We start from the raw sequence: 13,527 nt of genomic DNA on the forward strand, positions 1-13,527 counted from the left end.
GCTGAACGTACTCGATTATTTTCTTCTGTTGAACCAATCAGATTGTTCCAAAAACATTAGCAGACTACGTAATTTAACATTTCCGAGGTCCGCCAGTTATCTAACGCTGTATGTACCTAACATTCTCATACGCCCTTATACAAAAGGTGTTTAATTGATTCCCTTTTTTTTCGCATCATGACAGTTCTTGCAGTAGCGATTAATTATATTTCGAGTCAATAGTTTGCAAATTCGCCTATCAAGCAGCGACCCGAAATAAAAACTATTTTGTTGCCTCCAATGACAAATACTTGAAATGTGTCGCTATCAAATGCAGCAATATGCAAGTTTTTCGAAATGTTTGCTAATAAAGATGGAGCAAAGAGTTTCCTCCTCAATAAAATTTTGAATACTACGGATAAAAACAAGTTTATATATAGTTTAAAGCAAAGCAACAGATTGTTTTACGGTGAGGAGAAAAAGCCCGGACACAGTCTCGGCTGGTGGATCTGTGAAATTTTACATTATGCAGTCAGCTAATGCTTATAGAGCAATCAATGTGTACAGGGATGACGATGGTGTCGTTGTTGACGTTGGTGTCTGACCGGTGGTGTTCGTGAACGGATGACGATGATGTCGTGTCGGTTTCTGTAACTAGAAGAGGGACAGGAGAGGGTTCGGCTATACTAGCGTTGACTGAATCTCGTAAGGGGACGAACAGCGTAAGAAGCCAAACTGCGTAAGCAAACGAATAGCGTAAACGGAGGAACTGCGTAAGCGAACGAATCGCGGACGAACCGCGTTAGAGAGGGGTGCTGTGTATAGCCTGAGGGAGTAAATGGGGATGGGAGAAGGTGGTGGGGAGTGGTGGTTAACTACAAGGGTAGGATGCGAACGAATCGCGTTAGGTATAATATGTAAGAGCAATTGGCTCGTTACATTCCCCCTTTTTAATAAAAAGAAAACGTTAGTTTTCTTTTACGAGTCGTGCCCGTGGTCGAGTTATGGTCCAAAGACCCGCACTACCTCGAAGAGGTATATTTTACTATTTGAAAGAGATATCAACGCTTTTTTCTGGAAATGTAGTGTTTACATTAATTTGGACTTTACTAAGTCCAAATAAAAAACATAATATAATAATAAAGACAAGTACATACCAAAGTTAAAATTAAGTTCGCGCTCCATGCGTTACGCCTATAAATATTCTCTTTTCCTTATTCATTCAGATAGAAATAGAGGTACGACAATTCTTTTTGTGTGTGCGTGTTTTTTTTTTCAATAGGCATTCCAACAAGATAACAATATTAACTAAAGGTGCTGTTCTACAGCTTTCATGCCGCTTCTAATTAGGTGAGATGCACCACTACACGCACGTTGCAGCACAACAAGCGCACCTGCTCCCCATTCAAATAGGTTACCTTTATAGGCGGTCTGCCCTGTATCTTTAGCTACCTTTAGTGTATCATGGCCGGTCTGGGCCGCCGTACTTTAATGGTTTTTAACCAAGCCTAGATGTCCTCTGTCGAGCGTTTACTGCTGCTTGTTGTTTGCTGCTGTTGTTAGGTTCCCGCGGTCGTCGCGTTACCATGTTGGGGTTGCCCACGGCTGTTCTCCGTCGGCTTGTCGGTAGTGGCACTGGCTGGTACGAATGTCACCATCGACGTTAACAGGTTTCGGTGGTATAGCTTCGAAGGTAGTCGGCTGCTTAAAGCGGACTATAGCGGTACAGGTGGTATTTTTTCATGGAAATCATGGAATCGCATCACAAAATCTAGCGATTAAAAAATAGTCGGTACTGTTTGGAGAAATACAAATAAAATGTATGACATATTTGTTGTTTTAAATTGTGGAAAAATGGGTTTATGATTGTTTATATTTGTAGGGATTGAAATTGTAAAAGGAGGATAAAATCGCCAAAAAGTATTTTTTACAGTTGCATGGAAATTGGAAATAATGTATTAATAAACTAATATCTGACTCGTAATAAATATATTAATAAAACATGACTTTTATTGAAGAAAATATGCTCATGTTTAAATACATAAAGCTGTATTTAAAATGTGAGGAAGCATTTCTAATTTTTAAGTAGAAGGGTTACACAATTTTTAACGTTTTTATCGAACACTTTCCTTACTATTTAACGTTTTAATCGACATTTAACATTTTTTGACGTTTTAATAGATATGATTGTCGACTCGATAATCGAAGTACTGTGCAGATGTCATCATCGACATGTTCACTCCCAGCGTCCTGCGTATTGTCGTGAGTAACATTTTTTTCCCTATTTTAATGAAAGTTAAAGGGATATCAGAAAAAACAAGAACAAAACCAGAATATTAAAAAGAACTGCACAACGATTCCTATTAAATGTGATGGTTCTGCAATGCTTGACACTGTAATCACTTTACAGTGTTTCTGGTCTATTTAGTAATCGAAGTATTCGTGGAGTGTATTGCCGTCACTAGAACATCGATTACTTCAAATAGTCTTGTGCACAGCGGTGCCAACTCTGACGATTTTTCGTCATTTTGACGATTTTTGATGGTAAATTTGGCCTCTGACGATTTGACGACGATTTTAAACAACGTAGTTATGAGATGACGATTTTTTAAAATGCTCGACTCAAGCGTTTCCTTTTAAGGGTTTTTATGTCGATTTGACGATTTTTCAAAGTGATGTAGTTATAAGTCGACGATTTTCATAAGTTGTAATGTAAACAAGTTATTTTGAATCTCAATAATATGACAATTTATATGTAGCCGTCTCCAATGTAGAAAGAAATTTCCAAGCAATCAATATAAATAAACCTAAAATTCGGAATCCCTTTGAAACTTAAACATTGCAAGGTATTCATTTGTCTAAAAACTATTTAAAGCTAAATATTTCTGATTGCTATGAAGCCAGTTTAGTTAAAGTCACCTTATTTACCGATTTACCGATAATAGTAATAATAATAAAAATTATACATGAGCAAGTAATAAGGATTTAAAATCGCTTGGAGAATAGGACATTTTTCTGTCTAAATCGCCGTTTAATAAACTGGAAACTATATGACTTAATTAGAGATTTTAACGGCATTATTCATGTAACTAAAATGAATTAAACCCTTTTTTTATATTACAGCTTTATTGTGAATACAATATATGTATACCTCAGATGTTTGAATAAAACTTTTATTTTGTTTCTAAATCTTTTTTTAGCTGTTTTATAGGTGACGATTTTTTGACGAATTCTTTGGGATGAATTGACGATTTTGACGAAAAATATTTTTAAAATTGACGATTTTCAGCCAAAAATAGTTGGCACCACTGCTTGTGCAGGCTTTTGTTCCAAGAATAGCTATTTGCTTTAGTTTAGACACGTACATCTTATTGCAGTGTTGCATTTTATCCGAAGACATAAACCATAAAAGACAATATCTGACACTAGATGTCAATGCTAATTATGAAGTGTTCTCTATGTTCCGATCAGAGAATGAAGCCGCCGAGTCGCGCCGCCGATTTCAGTCGCCGCCGGTCATTTTTTGCCAGTCGACGCCGCCGCCGAATATGTCGGCTCATCACGACTCAAATTTAGCCGCCAATTAATCAAAAATATTAGTTTAAATCAAAAAACTTTATTAATAATTGTAGTAATTTTAGTCAAAATTTTGAGCCTTTCACCTCCAATCAATCTATTTCAAAGTGTTATAATAATTTTGCAAACATTTACCTCAGAAAATTTGAATGAAATGTAAATTTGATTGTAAGATTGATTGTACAACTAATCTCATTACCATTCGAATAACTTCAAATTGATTTTATAATGGATAATTGTCCGCCGCCGAAGAGACTTATTTATATCGGCTTAGCCGTCAAGCCGCCGCCGCCGGATGCAAAAATTTAATGTCAGCCGCCGCCGACAAAAATGGGTCGGCTTCATTCTCTGGTTCCGATATTCGGAATCGCAAATCGCAACATTTTCGTTTGCCGATAGTCTCTGAACACTTAAGAAAAATAAATTCTTGCGATTTGTGATTCCGAATTAAAATTAACATTAATCTGGGAATTAATTTTTCCATTGAATATTACGATGGGAGTTAATTTTTCTATTGAATATTACGATAGGTGGTTGACACTGGGGCTGTCTTGGGGATTGGTTTTTAAAAATCGCAGGATTCCGGATTTCAAAATATTGAATCCCCGGATCCCGGGATTCTTTAAATATTTTGAGCAATAACAATCAACAGCACCAAAAAATGGTAGTAAATTAAGCCAATTTGGTTTAATTCAATTTTATTAACAAACAAGGGAGTAACGTAGAAAGTCGGGCGAATTAGTAAACATATGGATTTGTGGGGTAGCATTCAAATTGGTTTGCGAAATAAACCGTATTTCTTTATTTAAGGAAATTAAGGGGTACATGTTTATGGGAGCTTTATCTAAATCTGGACAGAAATGCCGCACCAATGCAAATTCGCCTATCAGCCCGTTATAGCAGATATCAAAAGTGATATCTGACGTCTTGAGAACACTAGGATATATAGTGTGCGGTTCAAGTTTAAATGGGGCCATATTTGCTTGGTGTCGTTACACCCTTGCAATTCTCCCATCGAACATTTGCCATCATGACGGCCTTCTCACACAGTAAGAGCTTGCAGGTTGCCTGGAATATGTAAGGTAGTTCCTAGCCTTGCTAACTCATCTGCTTGACAGTTCCCCGGTATGTTCCTATGGCCAGGCACCCATATTAGGTGAATATTGTACTGCGCAGCCATCTCGTTGAGAGATTTGCGGCAGTCGATGGTCGTTTTCGCGTAAAGGAACACAGAGTCCAAGGATTTTATTGCAGGTGGACTGTCTGAGTATATATTAATACCAACAATTTTTGGTGATGAAATAAGCACGGAGGACATTTATTTAATATTCGGTCCTCCACCACTAATATAGAATATCTCTTTGTCGTCCAACTCAAAGAATGTTATCGTTTCATTTAATTGTTAATTGATTGTGGGGATATGAAAATTGCTCTGTTTTAAAGATATACATAAAGGTTCGAAATAACAGGTTGGCTGATAAAGGGTGATACGGTCAAAATTTGGTCAATATAAACTTGACGTATTTCTTTCAATTTTGCATTTAAAAAACCTGAACACCCCTCATTTTGAAGGTGTGTGTGTAGAATGTTGCTCCTATTTTGATTTTGGAATTCACTCTTCAGTTGTCAAAATGCTGTCCAAGCAAGAAGAGCAGCGTATCAAAATTTTGCTCGCGTATCGCGAAAATCCGAGCTACTCGCACGCAAAGCTGGCAAAATCGCTAAAAGTTGCCAAATCAACCGTTACAAATGTAATTTAAGTGTTTGGGGAACGTTTGTCGACAGCCAGGAAGTCTGGATCGGGGGAAATCGAAAACCGGAAGCCGCTGAGACGACAAAGAGGGTTGCCGGTAGTTTCAAGCGAAACCCTAACCTCTCTCTCCGAGATGCCGCAAATAAGCTAGGTGTATCGTCTACAAACGTGCATCGAGCCAAAAAACGAGCCGGACTATCGACTTACAAGAAGGTAGTGACTCCAAATCGCGATGATAAACAAAATACGACGGCCAAAGCGCGATCCCGGAGGCTGTACACGACGATGCTGACGAAGTTTGTCTGCATGGTAATGGACGACGAAACCTACGTCAAAGCCGACTACAAGCAGCTTCCGGGACAGGAGTTTTATACGGCAAAAGGAAGGGGAAAGGTAGCAGATATTTTCAAGCACATAAAACTGTCAAAGTTCGCAAAGAAATATCTGGTTTGGCAAGCCATCTGTACACAGAAAAAAAGTGTCTTGTAAAATTAAGGACCATTTTGACTTCCACATAGTTCAACAAATTTACTGTAATATAGTTCATTTTTCGTAACCACAACGAAAATTAACTTAGCTAAAGCAAAACTTATAAAAATTCAGTAAATGTTTTTTAGTTCACTAACTACGAAATGGGAAGGATTTTTCCTTAAATAAATTTCCAACACAGTAGTTAATGCATCGTTGATTCTATTATAAAAATACATGGGCAATATAAAAATCTTACTACGAAATGTGGACAATTTACTAAGAAAAAATTTTGTATGGAAAAAAATTTTTGGAGTAAAAATTAACTTAACGACATTACCGATTCGTACGATGACTACCTACAGATTATTTCCCTTTTTATTATATGTTGGAGTGTTTTTACTCACATTGAAAATTGTAGTTAAAATAGAATAAAAATTAGTTAATATAATCCTTGACAGGTGTATATAATTTTTATAGATTCCTCATAGATTTGGTATATATTTTACCTTAACTTATAGATAGAATTCCAACTAATCAATAAACGTGCTACTGGAAAATGTGAGTACATTATGCGAGGGAGTTTTTAGAGACATTTTGTGTATATCTCGTATGATTGTTTGTGTTTGTTATTGCGTCATTTATGCTGTTGTTGGTTGTTTTGATTCTAGAGACAATGGAATGTTCCTTGTTGATATCTTTTGTGGTGAGAGTTGTTTTTTTTGCAATAGCAAGATCAGAAAGGGATCGCGTGAGTTACATATGCAAACCCCCAGACCTACATAAAAAATGAGTTACCTGATAAAATTGATGAATTGCTTAAAGAAATTCAAAAGCCAGACAGTAACCCAATACCGTATCCGGTATTGGGCAAACCATAATATTTCCATTTAATTCAAATAATAAGCAGAATTTATATTTAAGTCAAACGTTAGCATAGTAAGCAAAATTGTAAAATTAAGAAGTAAGTTGATTTAATGAAAACAAATAAAGAATGAGTCTGATCTGGGCATTTGATCGAAACACAACGTATACCTTTATTTAATTTTTTTAAAAAACCCCGGAACTCGGTAAAACACAAAATTGGCGCAGTCGGTAGGATCCTTAATAAAACGCATTTAAGGATCCAGTGATACGAATCGGGTTAATAAAAAAATAAATAAGTTGTGAAAAAAAAATTATATATATAAAACTTTTTACAGTGAACTCTAAAAAATAATTAAAGTGGACACCACTCAAAAAGAAGTGCAGTGAACATTTATAATTAAGAGAACACTAAAAAGAAAATAAAGAAAGAAAGCTTTTTACAGTGAACTCTACTAAATAATTAAAGTGAACACCACTCGAAAAAGAAGTGCAGTGAACATTTATAATTAAAGAGAACGCTAAAAAGAAAATAAAATTGGTGAAGTGAAAACTTAAGAATATCAACTGAAGCCACAGAAGAAAAAGATCTCTGTGCAGACCACCAAAGAAACTAAAGTCACAGAAAACAAATTTTCTGTGCAGTGAACACTAAATTGTTAGAAAACAAACAAAATTTTCACAAAAAAATAAAAGGCAACGAGCTTTCGATCAAAACAGGATGACCGAAGGACAGACTCAATTACCACCAGTAGAGCTAGTGGAGGAGCTAGCCAGGAAGGATCAACAACTGGAGCAAATGCGACAGGCATATCTAGAACTTCGTAACAACGTAGATGGAGGCCAAAGGGAAAGCATCCTAAAAATGATAAATAGCCTTCCCACATTTACCGGAGTTGGAGAAATCACCATAAATTCATTCTTTAGCAACATAGAGTACTTGCTGTCAACAATCACCAACCATGAAACTAGAAAAGAGGCAGTCAGGACTATATTCTACAGAGTTATTCAAGGACCAGCAAAAAATTTAATAATCAACATCCCCGAACCGGATAACTGGTTGCTGATCAAGGAAACCCTGAAGCTGAGGTACCGACCAGATGTAGAGCCCCATCAACTTTACAAAAAAGTAGCAAATCTTAAAGTAAATACGGTGAGTGAACTCATGATTGAAATTCAAGACATTAAATATAAGGCGGACGAACTGACTGTATACTATGCGGACGACCACTATCTTGACCTATCAAATATGGACAGTATATTAGTAAACACAATAAAAGAAATGACGCAGGGAATATTGTTGGATAAAATTTACAATGAAGTTAATTTGAATAATATATTGAAAATCATGACAAGTAGGCGATTTGAAGACAGTTGTATTAGGACAGAATATAGGAAATTTAAAACAAAAGAAAATAGATTAGAATTTGCAGGGAATAGAAAAAATCAATTTCATGAAGATTATAGAAACAGAAACCAGTATCAACGGTATAACAATGAATCAGGACAATATAGGCAAAATAATTATCGCGAATATAATAATAATAACCATGGCCAAAATTACTACAAAGGAAATAATAATAATAATTGGTATAACAACTATAGGGATAATTATAATAATAAAGGAAATTTATACAATCATAGGCCCAATAATTCTGGAAAATTCCATAGACCAATGACAGGAAACCCTGGGCAGAATTCTGGCCAATATCGCCAGAATTCGTTCAGGCAAGGTCAGGTTGAACCAATGGAAGTTGATAATATTCAGAGTAGTAGAAGTAATTTCCAACAGGCAGGACACCCTGACCCGCAGACTGGCCAAAATCGCTTAGTCTCAGTCAGGCAAAGCCAGGAAAGAACTTTTCAAAATAATGAAGGAAGGGAAATAAATAATTGCGTTTTTTTTACGAAACCACATCGGAGTGGTTGCCTAAAATAATTATGATAATTGACGGTAAAAAATATAATGCTCTTATAGATACCGGAGCAAGCTTTAGTTTAATAAATAATGAAGTTAATAATTTTCCTAAAACAAAACTAAGAAATCCAATAATATTTAGTACAATTACAAATGAAGATTCAATAAAATACGAAGTCATTACAAAAGCACCACAAGAATTTAATTTGCCAAACAATGCCAGAGTGAGATGGAAATCAGCTCCACTCATTGGACGAAATTATGATTTCATCATCGGAATGGATATATTAAAATTTTTGAACGCGAAAATAAATATTGAAGAAAGAAAAATTATTTTAAATGACAATGAAATTCAATTTATAAATAAACCTTTTAATTTTGAGCAAATTTATACGTTAGAGGGATCAGATTTAGAAAGATTAAAGCTAGATCATCTAAACGAGGAAGAATACAAGGAAATCTCACTTTTAATAAAACAATTCAAAAATCTACTCTATAAAGAAGGTGACCAATTAACAAATACTACTGAAATTCAACATGAAATTAAAACAACAACACAACAACAAATTAATTCAAAATTATACAGATATCCGCCTCAACATGAAATGGAAGTAAGAAAACAAATAAAAGAAATGGAAGAACAAGGGATTATTCAAAAAAGCTATTCTAGATACTCAAGCCCATTAATTGTAGTGCCGAAGAAAATAGATAATTCTGGACAAAAGAAATTCCGATTGGTAGTAGACTATAGAAAATTAAACGAAGTTACAATCGATGACAAATATCCTCTCCCGAATATTGATTCAATCCTGGATAAATTAGGACGAGCTCAGTATTTTACAACATTAGATTTAGCAAAAGGTTATCACCAAATTTTAGTAAAACAGGAAGATAGAGAAAAAACTGCGTTTGTAACACCTCACGGTTTATATGAATTCGTAAGAATGCCGTTTGGATTAAAGAATGCGCCCGCAACATTTCAACGGCTCATGAACGAAATTTTGAGGGATTTTATAAATAAAACATGCGTAGTTTATTTAGACGATATTCTTATTTTTAGCACCACATTGCAAGAACATGTAAAAGCTATTAGAAATATATTCAAGGTTTTAGAAAGTAAAAATTTAAAAATCCAAATTGACAAATGTAATTTTATGCGGAAAGAAACGGAATTTTTAGGACACATTTTAACGAAAGACGGAATGAAACCAAATCCCAACAAAATTAAAGTTATTCAAAATTTAGAGTTACCAAAAACAGAGAAACAGATAAAAAGCTTCTTAGGACTAACAGGTTATTATCGTAAATTTGTAAAAAATTATGCTAAAGTAGCACAACCAATCACTAAATATTTGAAAAAAGGTGTTAAAATTAATCTAAAAGACCCCACTTATATAGAAGCGTTTGAAAAATTAAAAATATTAATAAGCTCGCATCCAATTTTACGTTATCCGAATTATGATAAACAATTTACAGTCACAACGGACGCATCAAATTACGCTATAGGTGCCGTATTATCTCAGGAAGGACATCCTGTATGTTTTGCTTCGAGAACGTTAAATAATCACGAAAGAAATTATTCGGCAACAGATAAAGAATTTTTGGCAATTTTATGGAGTGTAAATTATTTCAGACCTTATGTTTATGGAAGAAAATTCAAAATTCTAACAGACCACCAGCCAATTAAATTTTTGCATTCGAAATATAAAGGAAAAGATATGTCACCTAGACATCAAAGATGGTTACTAAAATTAGGGGAATATCAATTTGACATAGAATATTTGAAAGGCAAAGAAAATAGGGTAGCAGATTTTCTAAGCAGGATACAAAACAACGACGATAACAATGTGGAAGAAATAGACAGTGACAATAGCGATATATTAAATCTTGCAGTTAATAACATAGAAGACAATGAATCCTTACAAACAGTACACTCAGCGGAAGAAAATTTAAATGATCATTTTCCAATTAAAGAAGAAATAGTTAATAAATATAAAACACAAATAATTTTAACAAATAATAAAGTCGAAGAATTTAAAACAGTACATGGAAAAAGAATAACATTTATAGCCGAATGTGATTTCCAAGAAATGGGAGACATATTCAGAAGGTATATTATAAAAGGAAAAATTGGCATTTATTCGGAAATTTCGGAACACAGTTATAACATAGTCCAAGAAAAACTTATTGCAATGTTTTCAAATGATACGCAAATTGAATTTATAAAGTGTACAATGAGGGCACAGGACATTGAAACAGAAGTCGAAGCCGTTAAACAAATTTCGTTGTATCACGTAAGAGAAAGCATGCATTCAGGTATATTAGAAACGTATAATCAAATAAAAAATAAAATATATTATCCAAAATTACTAGAATTGATTGATTGTGAAATTTGTCAAGAATCTAAATATGATAGAAGGCCTATTAAACCAAAATTTAATTTTACAGAAACTCCCTCTAGGAAAAATGAAATTATACATATAGACACATATGTCATGAAAGGACACCATTTCTTAACAATTATTGACAAATTTTCGAAATTTGGTGCAGCTTATCCGTTAAATGACAGAAATCATGTCACAATTATAGAACAGTTAGAAGATCATTTTACTAAATTAGGAATACCAAATAAAATAGTAGCAGATAATGAATTTAAAGCTGCAAGGATAAAAGAATTTTTGGATACTCAAAACATTGAATTACATTTGACTAAACCAAATAGCCATACAGGTAACGGAGACATTGAAAGATTCCATAATACAATTGCGGAAAAATTTAGGATTTTATATAAAACTGAAAAAGGTTTACCAATCAGACAATTAATCCAGAAAGCTATTAGAAATTACAATGAAAGATTTAGAAAATATCATAAATGAAATGACAGACGATATTATATTAATGAAGACTAGTAACAAAGACATATTACAATCAGAATTATTAGAAGCTCGTAATAAACTAATGACGCTTATACCTAGACAAATTAGACAAAAAAGAGGAATAATAAATGCTATAGGAACATTATCAAAATGGACATTTGGTACAATGGACGATTATGACAGACAGACTATACAAAAACATTTTCTACAGACGGACGACACAGTAAATAAACAAATATCTATAAATAATCATTTTAATATAGCTATAGAACAAATTAAAAATATTGTAAAAAATGATCGAATGGATATTGAAAAAAGTTTTAATGCAATAAATAAATTTGAAAATCAAGAATATCAAGAGCATATGTATTTACAACAAATTACAAAAATTCAATTGATAAAAAGTAAAATAGAACAAATACAAGATAATGTAGTTTCTGCTAAATACGGATTAATACACCCAAATATTTTAACAAATAATGAAATAACCAAATACAATATTGATTTTAATAAATTAAAATATTTACAACTCGGTATAGCAACTTTTAATAATACTTATTTAATTTTGGGTATAAAAATTCCAAAAATATTTATACAAGCAAAAATAAGAAAAATTATACCATTACCAAATAAAGAACAAAAAGAAATAGATGCTCAAATAGAAGAAGTTTTTACATATAAAAATAAAACTATGAGATTTGAAGAAAATAAACATTTTAGACAATTAAAACCGAGCACTCATTGTATAATAACACAAAATTGTAAACTTGTTACAAATAAAGACTTGGAAATTATACCTTTAGATGAAAAAACAATAATGGTTAAAAATTCAGTAAATTTATTTGTAAACAATACATGTAATAAAAATAATACTATTTTAAGTGGAAATTATATCATTCAATTTAATAATTGTTCAATAAAAATAAATGATTATTATTATTCAAACTTAATTGAAAATGTACAAGGAAATATTATGAGTTTGCGATACGATGATATACAAAATTTTACAGAAAAATTAACATTTGAACAAATAAACGAAGAAAATAAAATTAATTTTCAAAATATTTCAAACCTAAAAATTCATAATAAAATCATATACACATGTAATATTTTTCTCATAGTTATAATTGTCTTAATAATCATTTTGTGGAAACCAAAATTTAATAAAATTAAAATTAACTTGAATAATAGAATTCAGGAGAATTCTGGTCTAAAGGGGAGGGTAGTTACATATGCAAACCCCCAGACCTACATAAAAAATGAGTTACCTGATAAAATTGATGAATTGCTTAAAGAAATTCAAAAGCCAGACAGTAACCCAATACCGTATCCGGTATTGGGCAAACCATAATATTTCCATTTAATTCAAATAATAAGCAGAATTTATATTTAAGTCAAACGTTAGCATAGTAAGCAAAATTGTAAAATTAAGAAGTAAGTTGATTTAATGAAAACAAATAAAGAATGAGTCTGATCTGGGCATTTGATCGAAACACAACGTATACCTTTATTTAATTTTTTTAAAAAACCCCGGAACTCGGTAAAACACAAAATTCGTGTGTGTGTGGAGTTGTTTTTCTTTACGGCAGGTATGTATCCCTTATGACTATTTGCGTATTTTATTGTTGCATTCAGTTATGTTGATGCATTTATGAAGTGCACACGTGGATTTAATTTTGCAAAATTGTACGTGCGGTATTGGTGTTTATTAAAAACGCTTTTTATTGATAAAAACGCTTTTTATTGATAAAAAAAAACAAACAACAGATTAAGGAACTGTATATTTCTGTTAATATTAGTTTAAAATTAGTGCGGATTTTAAATTGATTTACATAAAAAATATACAGCATGAGTGGTAATAGGATGATTTATATTTATTCTACATCTGGATCACAGGTTGAGAAGCAACCATTTTTTTGAATCTATATTTTTTATGTTACAGCAATTCCTACAGGTGAGTACTAAGTTCGAGTTTAGCCGCTAAAATTAAAAATAAATCACTAAGCAAAGTATAAAATTATACGTCTTCGATACAAATTTAAATATAACTTGATGGAGAATAGCCCAAATCAAGTTTTTTATAAAGATTCTTT

This window comes from Haematobia irritans, chromosome 2 (assembly GCF_050003625.1).
Source record: "Haematobia irritans isolate KBUSLIRL chromosome 2, ASM5000362v1, whole genome shotgun sequence".
Taxonomy (NCBI): Eukaryota; Metazoa; Arthropoda; class Insecta; order Diptera; family Muscidae; genus Haematobia; species Haematobia irritans.